Here is a 16669-nt window from a genome sequence, read left to right as displayed (position 1 = left end):
TAAGTTACTCAACAACTCGAGAACTAATTATACAAATGGAATCAAACTTATCATATTTTTTGTTTTGGGGATTGATAAACGTTTCTACGGTAGTTCGACGCTCTCTCTATAAAGGGGAGCTCCCATACAAATTTAAACACAAATTCCTGCATAACTCGAGAACTAATCAAGCAACTTGAGCCGTATTTGACATGTGGAGGGGGCACGAAACGTTTCTATGATGGTATGAAACCCCTTCCTCCTCTGGAAAGGAGGGGAGGTCTCATAAAAATAATGCACATACGAGGGTCACTATTTATATTTCGGGAATATGAACAAAAACAAATAGTTAAGCTGCGAATATATTTTCATTGTTTTTCAAAGTACTCGCAACGATAATCGATACACTTTTGCATGCGCTTAAACCAATTTTCAAAGCATTTATTCCAATCGACACGAGCCTTTTTTTGAGCGATTGTCAAATTATGTGGGATCCAACGTGAACATAATTTTCGCACAACTAAGTGTTCATGTAAAATCGCATATATGCTGGTGGAACTAATGCTTAGGGATGCCTCAATCTCACAATAGGTTACATGACGATCTTGCTTAATCATTTCGTGCACAGCATCGATGTTTTCTGGCACTACAGTCGATTTTGGACGACCTTCACGAAACTCGTCGGACAGCGAACTACGACCACGATTGAATTCACTTTACCAGCGATACACAGTGGTTTTTGATGGAGCTTCATCGCCAAAAGTCAAATTAAGTTGATTGACGCACTCTTGTTGTGATAATCCACGTCGAAAGTCGTAAAAAATCATCGCACGAAAATGTTCACGATTCAGTTCCATTTTTTTGCCGAGTCCGTATGACAAAATGTTCTGAGTACGTATATCGTCAAAAATGTCAAACTTTACGATGGAACCGTCAGATGGACTTACATGACATCAGTGTTGCCAATTCCCGAAATATAAATAGTGACCCTCGTATTCCAACCAAACATGACAATTGAGAATTTTCGGAAAACTCTGAGGGTAAATTCGAAAAATTCAATTCGCATGTATTCTACAATTACATATTGACAAGCGTTGTTAGTCCATTTGATGTTTGCGGTACCGAAATTGATCTTCGTTCGAATGTGGAAATGGAATTTAATGTGATAAAACGCACTCCTATATCGTCTTCTATCTATATAAATAAAAATGGATCCCCGAATGTGTTGATAAGAGCAAAACTCGAGAAAAGAATTGTCCGATTTAGGGCTGTCTTCATTCTATCATATTTTCTGTATCAAAAATTTATTGCATGTAACGGAGAAACATGTTATTTGTAAGTGGATGTAAGTGGATTGTGCTCCCGTGGCCGAGTGGTTAGCGTCATAACTAACATGCCGGGTGTTCGGGTTCGATTCCCGTTCTGGTTGGGGGAATTTTTCGTCAAAGAAATTTCCTCCGACTTGCACTGTGATCACGCGTATTCTAGAGCTTGCCACTCAGAATGCATTGCAAGTCGTGTCATTTGGCATAGAAATCTCAACTAAGTACTAATAACAATGACGCAAGTAATACTACGTTGAGACGGCGAAGATCCTCTAGGAACGTTAGTGCCATTAAAGAAGAAGAAGAAGAAGTGGATGAAAAATGTTGCACGAGAATTGTGTCTGAAAATAATCTGATATTATAGTGTTAAGTTTGGTAGAAGTACTGAAATTTAATATTGTCGAAGACAATAGAAAATTTCAGTACTTCTTGTCAGGTCAACTAGTAAAAATATAAAAAAAATACTTGTCTAACGTTTTGCGATGAAGAAGAAAATCACCACTTCTGACGAAAATCTGAGAACCACTTTATCGGTTTGGCATGGAATGGCTGTATATAATTAAATATTAAATAATGATTTTCAAGAGCACATGAGTTCGCTTCCTACAAAGTTTTAGAACAATGCGAATTCTCTTATTATACGATCTATTCAATTATCCTGATCAATTGCCTATCATCTGTCAGTTGTTTTCACAATGTTGTTTTAGAGGTGTGTTGACTGACGAGGGGCGTTCGCAACAGTCACTTTAAACTTCCACAAGCATTCGATGCGCTTCTGCTGCACTTTTATTTCGATGGAAACAGAAAATCCAAATTTCCCGCAAACGGTGCTTATTTGCAATGAAACTCGACATTTTCAGCGTAGTAAAAATTTAATTTGTTGTGCAAAATTCAAAGACTTGTGAACAATATTTGGTATGATTCAGCAGAAATCAGCTGTCACTGCCGATTATTTATAGCACCATCGCTCATGGCATGTGGAAACGGAACGAATTAAGTTGCACACCTAGTACTTTTCATTTTTTGGTTAATTTTTTTGGCTCCACAATCTGAATTCACACACAGTTGTATCGATGGAGTTAAACACTCCTGTTAACCGAATTCGTCCCTCAAAATATAGAACATTCCGATTGTTTCCGTCCTAGAATCGTACGGAAGGGGAAAACGAATGATGTCGTAAGTACCACCCCATTTTCATAGGAAACGAAGTGATTCAGCATAAAAGTGCGCCCCGACCGTGCGGAGGGATCAGTCTTCATCCAACCACCCAGCTAGCAACAAGTGCAAGAGTGCAAAAGTGCAAGTCGAGACCAAGCAACAACAACAGTAGCAGTATCGCAAGAGTGCGACTTCACTAGCAACAATATCAGCAAGAGCAATAGCAGCAAGAGTCGCTGCATGACAACGAGGAGCAAAAAACCGTCCGCATCGCAAGAGTAGCAACAGCAGCATCAGCATAACCTTAACATCAGTAGCAGCAATGACGCAGTGGAATCGCATCAATTAAATAATCATACCTATTCTATATTCCGATGGATTTCCGTTTCATTCGAAATCCTTATTTCGTTCGAGTTTTAATTTCGTATCCCCTGTTTTGAACGTTTTGCCTATTTGATGTTCGAAGAGAAACAGATCGAACGAAATGCAAAAACAACTCGAACGGAATAAAGAATGGAATTTTTATCAAGTCGCTCGAAATATTTCGAATCGATCGAAATACAGAATAGGGGTGAATGTCAATTCGATCAGTGATTAGTCATGAATTAAGTGTAAATAGTTTGAACACCATGTTTTCACTCTGCACTGCTCAAACCTTTTTTTCTGAAGCACATCCCAATAAGTAAAATTTCCGAAAGAGTAAGGAGTTTTCCATGCATGGAGCGGAGCCATTGGGGCTCCCACCCGTCGATTAAGGCGTGAGGAACACGAGGGTTCCTTCCACGCACCCGTTGTGTCCAAGAGTGGAACAACGCACCAATTGTACAGTCCACCCCAAGTTCCCAGCAGACGGAACACCGGTGATTTCGTGATTTTCTTGAATTTTCGTTTTCAAACTTTTATTTCTGACAGCTCTGTCGTAATTCGTAACCTGTCAAAATACCCAGTGGGTATGGTCGTTTAATCGTGAAAAGACTTAAACCCAACCAGTGTTTACAGATCACAGAATCTTACTATCGAAGTTCGTGGACCGTGAAAAATTACATTATTCCGATGATGATTCGAAGATTTATGAGAAAGCTGAAAAACGTGTTATCAATTCAGATGGTTATTCTGAATAAACGTTCTATATGCTGTGTGGGACTTTGGATGAAGCATGGATCCATCGCAAAACTCCAGAAGCACGTCAATCAACTGTGTGGATAGCAAAAATTAATTCGTTTAAAATGACTGAGATGTAGATATCAGGTAATAATGTTTGTCCTTCATTTTGAAGATTTTACATACCAAAACACGAATGGTTCAGGAAATGAAATTTAGTGATTCTCGCAAATAAAGCATTGGAATAAATGTATCACTCTCGAAGGAAAATATGTTTATTGATAAATTGAATAAGTTGGTGAAATCTTCAAATTCGTACTTTCGTACTTTCGTAAGGCTTAAGGCTTATATTAATGATGTTTCAATGCGAAAAGCCAACAAAATTATTAATATTGCAACTATAATATCAATGTATCAATATTCAGAATGACTGATGCTCTATCTAATGTTAGCTCAATAAATTATTCATGGTATTCGCGATTTTCATGAGCTCCATACATGCATCCATCAAGAAATGTTGGGAAAATGTGAGAAATAATAGGATAAATTACTTCTTGTATATAAGAAAAGTTTTTACAATTGCATAGATTGGACCATAGTTCGCGGCCCTAATTGAGAAAGACGGAAAGAGAATTAGTTTTAACACTAGAACTAGCTAAACCGTCAATTTGACGGATTTCAAATTTCATGGTCACCAATTTTATAAAATTTTTATGTATTGTTCTAAAATTTTATGATGACTTTTCATGAGATGTAAGGATAGTTTTTTATTCACATTCAATTTCTGTTTATCGGCTTTAACTTCCATAATCAGTACCACCTATACCTATTTCTACCGAGACCCGTCAAATTGACGGATCTGGCAATTTCAAAGTTTATAACAATATATGCATCATCCATGGAATGGTGGACAATACGTGTTTGCATTCAATTAGACATGCAACTTCGTGCAGTATTCTCACAATAGTTGTCCGATATGTTTGGAGTTCGGAGTAGTTAGGAAATTTAGACTGTAAACAAAAGAGAAAGTTTGATCACCCTATGATAACAAAATTGTTGTAAAAGAGTAAATAATGCTTCTCCACAGGATGGTATTGAATAGGAGCCTAACTGAGAGTAAAAGACAGACTCTTTTCTTTTCGAGTTTGCAAAACCAAGAGATTTTAAAAAATGAGAATTTTATTCCATTGTTATAACGTGTATTTTTGTGTCCAAAAAATGGAGACCTTCTTTTTTTGACGAAACAATGTGCAGAAATCGATTTTCAGAAATCATGAGATTCATTCGTTTCGACAAAAAAGCGAACGGAATGCTCGATTACAAACTGATGAATTTGGATTAGTTTCTGAAACGTGGAAATCATTCATTGAGAACAACCAAGCTTGTTACAAACCTGATCAAAATAAAGCAATAGACAAACAATTGTTTCCTACAAAGGCAAGATGCAGATTTCTGCAGTATATGGCAAATAAATCGAACAACTTCGGAATCAAATTTTGGTTAGCTGTAGATGTGGAGAGTTAATACCTTATAAATGGTTTTTCCTACTTAGGCAAAGATGAACTTCGACCATCAGGGGTACCATTGAGCGAATTTGTAGTATTGAATCTACCAAGCAATTATGTGAACTGTTGAAGAAATATCACCACAGATAATTTTTTTACAATTATGGAACTCGCAAAAAACCACGTGTCAAAAAAAAACAAGTCTTGTTGGAACGGTGTGATCAAATAGAATATAATTGCCAGGAACAGCTAAAGTGGTGAAAGATAACATGGCTCTTTACTCTACAAAACACTACAAATAAGATAATATTATTCTGACAATTTATAAAAGTAAACCTCGCAAAAAAGTACTGCTTCTTAGCTCTAAGTATAGATCGGTAAAAATAGATTCCAATAGAAAACAATTACCTGAAATTTTATCGTTTTACAATAAAACCAAGTTTGGAGTAGATGTGGTTGACCAGATAACACGCTAATATAGCGTAAAAGCAGGGTCTCGTAGATGGCCATCGCAAGTGTTCTACAATATTTTGGACTTGGCAGCAATTAATGCTTGGATTTTATGCAAAGACACTTGTGATGGGAACATTACCAGGAATCAATTCTTGTTTCAATTGGCAGAAGAACTTTCCAATGAATATAAGTGCTACAGAGCACAAGCTTCCTCCAAAAAACAACCAAACAAAGCAATGGATTGTACTACAGAAAATTTAACTATAAGACCTCAAAATCTTGCCAAATACAATTGTGCAACAAAAACAGAGCGATGTATACTTGCAACACACGCAACAAATACGCTTGTGGCAAGTGTTCATCCAGAATAACATGTTCTTGTAGACATATAAATATAAACATAAACCGTTTTTGTTTATTTTTTATTATAAAAATATAAAGTGTTATTTTAAATGTTGTTTTTGTGAAATCACATTCTTTTATTAACATAAACTAAGTCAAAAAATACAACAAAAGCGCTTATCAGAAATCCGTCAATTTGACGGGTGCGGTAGGAATAGTTATACATCAAACGTCGGTAGTTCTAGTGTTAATCGAAATTGATTATGCTAAAATTGCTATAATGCTATGGAAATGGAAATCTCCTCCAAAAGCGGATACCACGACCCTTCAACGACAATGTTCGGTTTAGCAATAATTTTGTTTTTAGAATATTTTTTGCGGCATTCCCTCAGTAAATGTTTCCGTAATATAATACGGAAGGATGTTTTGATATTTAGACAATAAAAATACAGCTAATTGTATTCCGTCATATCGTCTTTGCACTTCTGGTCGTATTTTGATTTTGTTATTCACGGAAATGTTATTGCTTTAACACTTTAGATCATTTTCTGCCTATATAAATCAATCGACGAATCAATGAGGTTAATCTATTGGATTGTCCGAAAAGTAATTGCCGATTGTTTCATTCCAAATAAAATACAATTTTTTTTTGTACATAGGATGAACGCATAAAGATGAGATGTTCATTTTAAGGCATAAACCATCATGGTTTCGAAATTTTACGAACAAATTTTCATCTTGGTGTATATAAGTAGTGGACAAAAAATAGGGAAGAAATAAAAAATCGATTTCTTTCTGTTTTTCTAAGATTTTGGGGACTAACATAATTTTTTATAGGGGGTCTCCGTAGCCACATTGGTTGCGCGTTCGCTTAGTAAGCGATCGATCGTGAGTTCAAAACTCAGGGCCCCCATTGACCATCTTTGTATTGTTACAGAATAACTACGTCCACGCAACAATCATCAGCGATGGAGATCGATCCACGGTCGAAATAAGATCGATTCATCCATACAACTGCTCTGCTCTGCAGAAATATCGGGCTGCTGTTCTATAAATAACTCAACAATGGATCAACGACTGTCTCCGCTGTCCAGTCTTAACTGTGGATAATGGAAGAACAGATAGAAAACTCTTTCGCCTAAATGGCTACTGTGTAAATATGTACCATTTGCAATGGTATAGAAGGGAATATTCTAACGCAGAAAAATGGCAACTGTGTAATGTGCTAATTATAGATATGATAAATATGTGACATGTACACGATTAAAATTCGGCTCTGTTACAGCTAAAATGCTAATGAGCCTAAAATAAACAAAAGGGATAAAAAAATAAATAATTTTTTATGCCAACAAATTCAGTAGCAAATTCAATTAGCCTTACCGACTTATACCTTAGACTTATACGACAGAGATATTTTCGTTTGAATGGAAAATTTACCCTCCGTCTTTGATGAATAATGGTTCAATAAATTATGATCGCATCGCAAATCGAACGTATATAGGAATATTCTCACGCCGAAAAAAGACGACATGCGTGTATCGATAGAATAAGAATACTCTAACGCCAAAAAAAAGGCTACTGTGTGATGTACAACAAAATTATCGTAGATAAAAATGTACACGAATAAATTCGGTTCTGTTACAGTTGAAGCGCTAAATGAGCCTAATAAAATGAACAAATGGGATAAAAAATTGCAAACCGAAATAAAATGACAACAGTTCAATGGGTGTTCGAGTAATTTACGGAAGGTTGAATAATATTTCTCACCTCGGAACTCTGTTGTCTGTTCAAACATAGTATAAACAGAAATGTTGGGCAGCTGGAATGTTCAAGATAACTTCTACATCCTTCTAAATGAACAGTACGGATTCGAAAACAATTTACGTATAAGAAGGACAATGCAGCTATTCATACAAGCAAGAAAACATAAATATATCACAAAGCGTATCATAAAGGGCCCTCACTTATACTTCAGAAAAAAAATTGATGTAAATTGATGAGGTGATTCAAAAGTTACAAATTTTCAAAAATGAGCATTTTGGTAAAACAACTTATTATGCTCTCTAAGGGCAAAAAAACATATCTTTAGTTCTCTGAAAACGGCATACATTAAAGGGCGTTTTATAGAGGTTGAACAGAGTTTACATGAGAGAGGATTTCTTAATATTTTGATATTAAAATATAATACTGGAAATATGATTTAGGAAATTCTTTACACTGATAGTTTTTGTCTACCGTTTTGTTTTGACTACCGTCCGTGCCTAACTGACACAATTTTGCAACACATTATGAATTCTGAAATGTTACATACAAAAAAAAAAGGTTCGTAAAATTAAGAATTTTGAGTTTTTCTCGTTGAGTTTATAAAATTTATTAGTTTTACAGATTTTCTATTTTATCGCGTCTAGCGCAACACATGTAATTACTATGAACTCTTCACCGTTTTGAATAGGAAATGTATATATTAATTTTATCGAAATATGTATATTGATTTTATCGTGGTATGTTTAATTAGGTATTCCATATCGCTGGTTAATAATGACATGAGAATTTATTATAAAATATGGGCCCCACGAACGACTTTGATGCTTGTTTCTGAAACGGTAGCTCCGTTCAGACTGTCTCTACCCTCAGAAGTCACACATATAATAAGAAATAACAACATTGATGTGAGAGGTTGGAAAAAATATGAATAATTCAGGGTTTCAATTTAGTGGTGAGATTATTGTAGAATACAGTTTCAGTGCTCCACCATAGTGCAAAATATTCTGTACATCTGGGCCGGAATGGCAAAGCTATAAAATGTGAGTAATAAACTCAAACCTATTCACCCAAACAGACTTCCGTAGAAAATTATTTTCACATCATTAATGCCGGTTATTTGCTCAAATGAATCGAATGTCTGCGATACTTATATTGCGGCGTTAACTACTAGTCCAGATATGCAAATCAAATGCAAATTTGATTACGTTTTATCCAACACAACCTATGAATTTAAGTAATAAAATCCATCCATGAGTACAACTAATTTCACTATAATGCACTCAGGAAGTTTCAACGTCGGCTGTTAAGATCAACTAATCCCATTACAATTCACTCAGCTTGTCAGCATTCACCGCATCACCATTAGATTGCAACGATTGTAACATAATCTTATTATGGCAGATTATCTGCGTCACACTGATTGCACTTTCGTTACTTCAACTTTTCGACATACTCAGCATCCAGATGCGCTCTACATCACATATGCGCGGGACCGCTCGAGATGGCACACCAAACTTCGGGTACACATATCACTCAGTATGCCCTATTATCTCGAGCATTCAACTTTTAGCATCTCGCACCAAGTTTCACTTTATATGGGGTGTGAATGTATATCGTATGAAATTACTCATCATTAGTAGTAGCACTCCCACACACAACCTTTCGGTTCCTTTCCTTTGCGCGGTCTTGTGCGGGTGATTATCTAAACCCTACTTTACGAGCCACCCAACCGCATCGCGAAAAACACAACATGTTGTTGAAAGTATGTATGTGTACGATTTTCGAGTGTCTCGCCACAGGCCGCTTGTTGCTGGTCAGGCACAACCAACTCACAGATCCAAAATCCTTTTCGGTGAAGGTGAAGGGCGCGAATGACACCCCACCACCCACACTCACACCCAAACACAACAAATTCCCTCCCCACAGGAAAACTGAACCGAATCGTTAGGAGGGCTAGGAGTAGCCCGCTCTTGTCGAGAACCGAACCGCATCGGAGCAGATGTCGCCGAAGACTGAAGCTCTGCTCCGACGCTGTTGCTTAATTTATGCAGGACGAACTGTTGCTTGTTCGAAAAAAAAATCGTAGAATCACTTCTCGCTATCAGTTCCACCCGAGGGGGGCTCTGGATTTTCGAACTCGAGCCTGCGCTGTTACCGTTTTCCGAAGCAGATAACTCCGAACATGACCTTGGCTGCAACACGTGGTTCTTCCGATCCACGAACCCACCGACCGTGTTTGTTTACACCAGCACTAGGATTAGGGGGGCAATCGTACCACCTTAGAGGAAGGGCAGCAAAACCCTGCGGACTATCACGGAATGTGGTTGGGATAGCGCTAGAGAGTGGCGTGTTCATTCACAAATGCCGGCTATCGGATATCCAAAAATATATGAAGGCTTATTGTAGTTTATTTATTCGAAAAAAAATCGATGCAACTTTTGCTTTCGTTTTTCAATCCCCGTTCTCTTCTTATTAAAAACGTTTGGAAATGTTGTTGGGTGTTTGGTGTCATGGAATAAATATTGGGTATCGCATTACCTAGACACAACACCAGTTGATCGGTTAGTATTTCTTTCTCTTTCATTGAACGGGTTAAACATTATTTACAAACAGATTATTGTGGCTGTAAACGCTGAATGGAACTTGTTGATATTAATACAACACTGCTATCTCGCGATAACTTGGTTATTAATAGAGCTGGAGCTCGATAATGGATTGATATAAATAAACCTGAGGTGTGTAACGTAGCACTGGACAAATGTTGGCTCTAATGAGATAATTGTGTAACAAAATGTTAGGCTAGCGCGGAACAGGTTGTTGTTTCCTAGACTTCAGAGAAATGCACAGAAACGAGAATATTGCATTTGATGGTGAGATTTTTTATTTTCAAAAGACTGATTAATTCCAAAACTTCGTTTATTCACTATATCCTCGTAGAAAAAAAGCTTTGAAAAAAAGAATGCGATGAAAATGGAGCGGTTTATAATTTGAGAGATTTGGGTCATTGTTACCGGATCAATCGACCTTTCTTAGCATAACGGTGACACAACATATTTTCTGAGGACGGATGGGTCACAAAACATATTTTAACATTTTGACATAGTCTTACGTCTTTTGGGTACATATTAATATTGATGTAACATTGAGATGGATTTACGAACTGAGCTACGATGTAGACAGTTAAGTCAAGCTTAAACTCAAGTCTCATTTCTTGTTGGATTTACGAATTTTTGGCACCAATCGATTTGGATGCTTTCTAACATTCTGTTGCTATATTGATGATCATAAAATTTCCGATAAGTAATATGTTAGAATAGAGTGGAAACAAGAGCTTCTAATAACACTGTTATATGGGAACAGTATGAGAAATGTGAAATTAAAAACAAGAGAGTGAACTCGATGGAAAAATCGTGCGGTTAAGGCTGATGGAACGTTTGGCACGTGTCTCCGATATTAAATTCGAGTGAATGTTTTGTTTCAACCTTTGTGGACTACACTCGGTACGGATGACTGTACTGCCAAATACTTGACTCAGACAGGGAAAGATATAGATTCTCGTTTTTGCTTTTCTTTTTCCTCTCAGAAAACACTTTCCAATTTCATTATATAATGAGGTGTAATATTATTACGCATATTTGCAACAGCACCAGCTATGTGGATAGCGTGCTCGTGTGAAACAGCCTTGCATTCCAGCCGGCCTTGGTTCGATCGATCCCCGTTAATATCGTTTTGGATTTTTTTAGGTACAATCCCAAAAGAGATGAAAAACAGAAAAAAAGAAAGAAATGTCTGCTCCCATACACACAAACTTTTTTAAGCTTTCGAAACAACTCATTATTTGATCTTTCGGCACATGAAAAAGCATTATTTCTGCCGAAGAAAAAATGTTTTCTGTCAACGCTAGTTTGGGTGTAGGTTACTCCAAAACTTGAAAGTTGAAGCTTCAAAATTATGTATATCTCATCTTTAAAGAATGTATGAACATTCCCCCCCTCTCTGGGTATTCCGTATCCATCAATAAACAGGATGACCTAAGGACTTCAAAGGGCGGATACGTTTAGTACAGGAGTCGTGTCTCTGGAGAAATGTTCATCACAGTCCTTTTTCTTTTGTATCTGAATACACTTATACTTTCCAAGATACACGAAATTGTACAGAAAGATAGGTAGATGTACCCATTACCTAATGTGGTCGATGTCCCCTAGGGTGCCAATGAATGTATGGGAAAAAATCGACCCAAAAATTTCAAAAAGTATTCCTATTCAAAATGTTCACCACTTTGAAAGAACACCCTATGCCAATTTCAGCACAATCGGGCTTAAGGGAGAGTGGCGCAAAGCGGTCAAAGCTTGAGTTTTTTGAAAATAAAAAAAATCACCCAATGGCGGAAATCGGGGTTTTCGAAAAAAAAAATGTTATGCCAAATGTCTTAAAATGACATGAAACGTCGAGATCTAATGTCATCTCAAAAATTTTTTTTTGTTAAAAATTGGCATTCTGGGACTTGTTTAATGCTAAATGTCTTAAAATTGCATGACACATCAAGATTTACAGCTATCTGAAAATCGATTTTTCAGGCGGAAAAACGACCAAATGTAAAAAAACTTCTTTTTTCGACATAAAAAAACTGAAATAACCGTAAATCTCGGCTGAAATTTGGCATAGGGTGTTTTTTCGGGGTGGTGAAAATTTTTTATGGAGTAACTTTTTGAAATTCGAGATGACCATTTTCATTAGCACCCTAGTGTCCCCGTTGCGGGACATTTTCAAATCGCCCTAGAAGTCGGTGACTTCACAGCAGGATCCGTTTCAAACACAACAAACCAAATTCAATAAATTCTGTATTCTTCAATAACGAATTTGTTATCGTACATTGATAAAATGACTACCTAATGTAGTAACTCAGAGGTAGTTACTACAGACGTGACTTCTATATGGGTATCAAATGAAAATGAAAATGAAAATCGTGGGGCACATTGGATTCCCATTATCCACAATTATTGACTTCATCATATGTCCCACTATTTTATTTTAGTCTTATCAATGCCCTAGCCTAATGAAGAATAGGTGTGATATCTGCTAACAGTTACTTGCCTTATTATTTTCTAGCTTTTAGTACTTTATTATGTTTAATCACAATGAAACCGTTTAACTTAAAAAGTTTTTTTTACTCATTTTATTTTTGTTTCAGATAGGTTTTTCCGTCATTGGAACTGTGCGGGGTTATTTTTGAAAAGCTATATCGTGTTTCGTCGCATTGTGTGTGGTGGTTTGTTAATGCAAAACAAAGGGTCTCCAATAGTTGATTGATGGAAATAGCAACAGAGAGAAAGTGTGGTATCAGTTGATAGAAACGGAAACGGCTTGATATTAATAATCTTTGGAATCGATAATACAAGAAAATACTAGGCGCAAAAATCATACAAGTCACCAATTCGAATCATTGTAGAGCTCATTCGTTTACCGTTGATAACATCCGCTATTGTTACTTGAAACATTCGGTTTTCGGGCCCATGTTTTGTCGAGTCGTTTCGAGTCCACGTTAACATAATCACGCTAGGGAACCACGCTATAAAGGCGACCCTTCTGGCCTGCGGGCGGCGAATATCATACTAACATTCCTTCCCTTCCCCTGGTGACTGTATGGACGTGGCCAGCGTCGTTATTGACCATTTAAAGCTCGAATCACCGAATATTGCACAACGACAATGATTTGCTAGTCCAAAGCGTCATTCTGTGAGTTCTTTGTGCAATGTGATTGGTTCAGGTCAACCACGGAGAGCAACTACGAAGTGTACAGTCTACCCAAGCACAAGCTCAAGCTCAAGCTCATTTTATTTTTGTTTCAGATAACCAGAAGGGCGGGAATCATGTACGTCATGGCTCAACTTTTTTTTGAACTCCCTTACTTCCTCAGCCTTTAACTATTCTAACTAAGAATAATTGCTAAAATATAGATGAACAAATAATCGTATAATGGATGGTAAAAATAACCTTTGTTTTATTTTTATGGAGCTCTAAAAAGCGCCCGTAACTCGTGTCTCTACACTAGAATATCCCCTTAAACTAAACTATCGGCCGTGAAAAAGACCATTTTTGGCGTTCTCACAGCCGAAGACTGAATAACTGATGAATTGTGAATGATAGATGCTTTTTTATGGCTTTTTGTGATAACTTTTGCGGTTAATAAATTCCATAAGTATTCTAGGTGTATTCTAGTTAAGGAATCAAAGAGAAACGATTTCAAATATGATATGAATACCAATATTTTTTTTTTATTTCAACTATTTAAAAAAATGGAATCGTTACAAAAACGTGCTAGAATTTTTTTTTCAAACGGCAGCTGTTTTGTTTGGAAATATTTGATTCATAACGTACCATCATTACCATCTTTGATATTTAAGAATCTTCTGATTTTTTGTTTTGAATAGAAGGGTTTTTTGACAAGATGATTAAAAAATGGGTGGGTTATATCTATGATATAGCCGCAAGGTGGACGAGGGACTACCGTTGGCTTAGTAATTATTTGTTTGTATGGATTGAATTATCGATTGAATGAAACAATTTTCGAATTCAATGAATTCAACCTATTATTTGAATATATATAATTTTAAAAAATGCCATGTAACACCAATTCATACATTGCAATAGATTAGGTTACCTTTGTTACCAGTAAATTTGATGACAGGATTTTGTCTAATCATCAAACGGTATGCGAGCAGAAGCTATGAAGGCATAGTGTCTTATATTTGCTTTATACTTTTATTCAAAAGGGTTTTATTCATTTATCGTCACCCCACGCGTGCATCCGCGTCGAGTGTCATACAAGAACTGTGTTAATGCTAGTTACATGTGTCTTAAGCTAACTTAGCCAACAGTTTGTGGAGAGTTTCATTGGGAGGAGCCAAGTCGATTTCAAAGGGGAATAGCCAATCAATCGAATGCAGTGTTCGATGTGAATGGTGTCAAGAAATAAAATTGCTTACTGCGCTCATAAGCGCGCATATCGATTTCATGGGAAATCGTAAAGTGTCACGACGACTTTGTGTACGGTCGCGTATTTAATCAGAATAGAACTGGGTTTGTTTTGGTTTCTGGTTTATTGCCTTTAGCTGCGCGCGACATGATGTAAGGGTGCATTCATATCGCCCGCGCATGTTGGCATGGACGAATGTGGGAGAAAAACAATTAACGAAATAATGCAGTTGCGCTTGAGGAATGTTTCGTGGGAATCGTAAATTGAAGTGACCACGCATGAGTCATTTATTTTGAAACAATCAACTGCTTATGAGGAGGAGGATAATTTGTATATTGGGAGTTTTAAGATGGACTTTGGAACGGGGTTTGAAATCATACTACACCATCCCTCTTTAAGAGAATGATGTAATGCAATGGAATCATTCTTAGTATTCAGATTATGGATTAATTATTCCTTGGCTTCTCTCAATGTTACAAATATTTTATAGACTTTTTATAGGTTTCTAAACTTTTATTTTCCAAAGCTGTTGGTATATTGTAAACAATGGTATGTGGTTTTGTATAATATTGGTAATTTGATATATTTCTAAAGATTTCTATAAATAATTGTAATATAATTGGTTTTTGCGAATGAAGTAACTTCTCTAAAAATGAATGTTGTTTGATTTTATATTTTTATCAATCTGTTTTTGTGTACTGTCTGTGTATGTTCTGTTTTGGGGTTCTGAATCCTGCAGTTTGTATCTAGTATTTCTTGAACTATATATGGTCCGTCATAGAATGGATCAAGTTTTCTTCTGTTTTCTATTTTTAGATAAACTTTGTCGTTTACTGTTAAATGAATTGGATTAATGACATTTTCTGAGTTTTTTGCTCTTTGAATTTTCTGCTCAATTAATTTGGTTCTTGCTATTTCATTAGATCGTTGTAATTTAAATTTTAGTTCTTTACTATATTGTTCAAAATTATATATTGGTTCAGTTCCTTTTTCAAATAATTCTTGTGGTAATTTAGCTTTAGTTCCAAAAATTAATTCATGAGGGGTAAATTCATGGTGTGAATGTGGGGTTGTGTTATAATTGAAAGCATAGAATTTTAACCATTCATCCCAATCCGATTGATGTTCGTTAACGAAAGATCTCAGGTATTCATTTAAACATCTGTGATTTCTCTCCAAAGAACCAATCGTCTGAGGGTGATAGGCTGTACTAAATTTTTGTTCAATTTTAAGCATTTCACAGATCTGTTCAAAGACTTCGTTATTATACTCAGTTCCTTGATCAGAACGTAAAGTTAAAAATGTTCCGTAAGTTAAAATAAAATTGTCTACTAATGCTTTAGCAATTACGTTTGCTTCTTTAGTAGGTACTGGAATTAATACGACATATTTCGTTAAATCGCATTGAATACTAACTACATATCTATTGTTGTTGTTACTTTTTGGTAATGGTCCAACTGTATCTATTGAAATACTTTCGAATGGGTGATTTGGTGTTGTAGTAACTACTTGTTTTTCTTTTGTATGCTTTATGACTTTGTTTCGTTTGCATAATTCACAGGCCTTGATGAATTCTGCAATCGATCTTTTCATATTGCTCCAATTATACACTTCTCTAATTTGAAGGTACAACTTATGTTGACCAATGTGACCTCCTGTAGGGGTGTTATGGTAATCATTCAATACTTTTTGGATGTCTTTTATTTTTGTTAAAAACATTGGTGGATTGTAAATAATAATTTCTATTGAATACACTTGAGTATTCGCTAATATTTTAAAGTTTTCAATTGATATCATTTTAAATATTTCGTCTTTTGTCGACAGCGCTAATTTCTTTTGGTTCATTTTAATCATTGTTCCTTCTATTTTCAGAAGTGCAGATTCTAATGTCTGACTTCCATGTAAAATTTGTTGATGCACTTGGGCAATAATTTTATTGTTTTTCTTTAAATAAAATATCATTCCATATTTGTCGACGCGTGTTTCGAGTTTAATTAATTTCTTCGTTTCTGATGGATTATTTGTCATGTACGTAGAGAAGTGATCAGTTTCTCGTGGTACAGAAA

At 36.0% G+C, this 16669-nt stretch overlaps 1 protein-coding gene across 5 annotated transcripts in view; it reads right to left on the bottom strand.

Annotated features, from left to right (window-relative positions):
• The window catches only part of LOC129770253 (adenylate cyclase type 2), a 177247-nt gene that overhangs the window by 115390 nt on the left and 45188 nt on the right, over positions 1–16669 (bottom strand). For 2 of the 5 annotated variants that reach the window (XM_055772959.1, XM_055772961.1), the window contains exon 1: positions 9081–9627. The exons of 2 other annotated variants lie outside the window; for them this stretch is intronic. The gene's annotated coding sequence lies outside the window, so the exon portion shown is untranslated. Of the gene's footprint in view, positions 1–9062; positions 9628–16669 lie in introns of those variants that run through there. One more of the 5 variants, XM_055772960.1, reaches the window with a different exon arrangement.

Source organism: Toxorhynchites rutilus, chromosome 2 (genome assembly GCF_029784135.1).
Source record: "Toxorhynchites rutilus septentrionalis strain SRP chromosome 2, ASM2978413v1, whole genome shotgun sequence".
NCBI lineage: Eukaryota > Metazoa > Arthropoda > Insecta > Diptera > Culicidae > Toxorhynchites > Toxorhynchites rutilus.
Note: the sequence above shows the minus strand (reverse complement) of the source record. Positions and strands in the feature narration are given on the sequence as shown.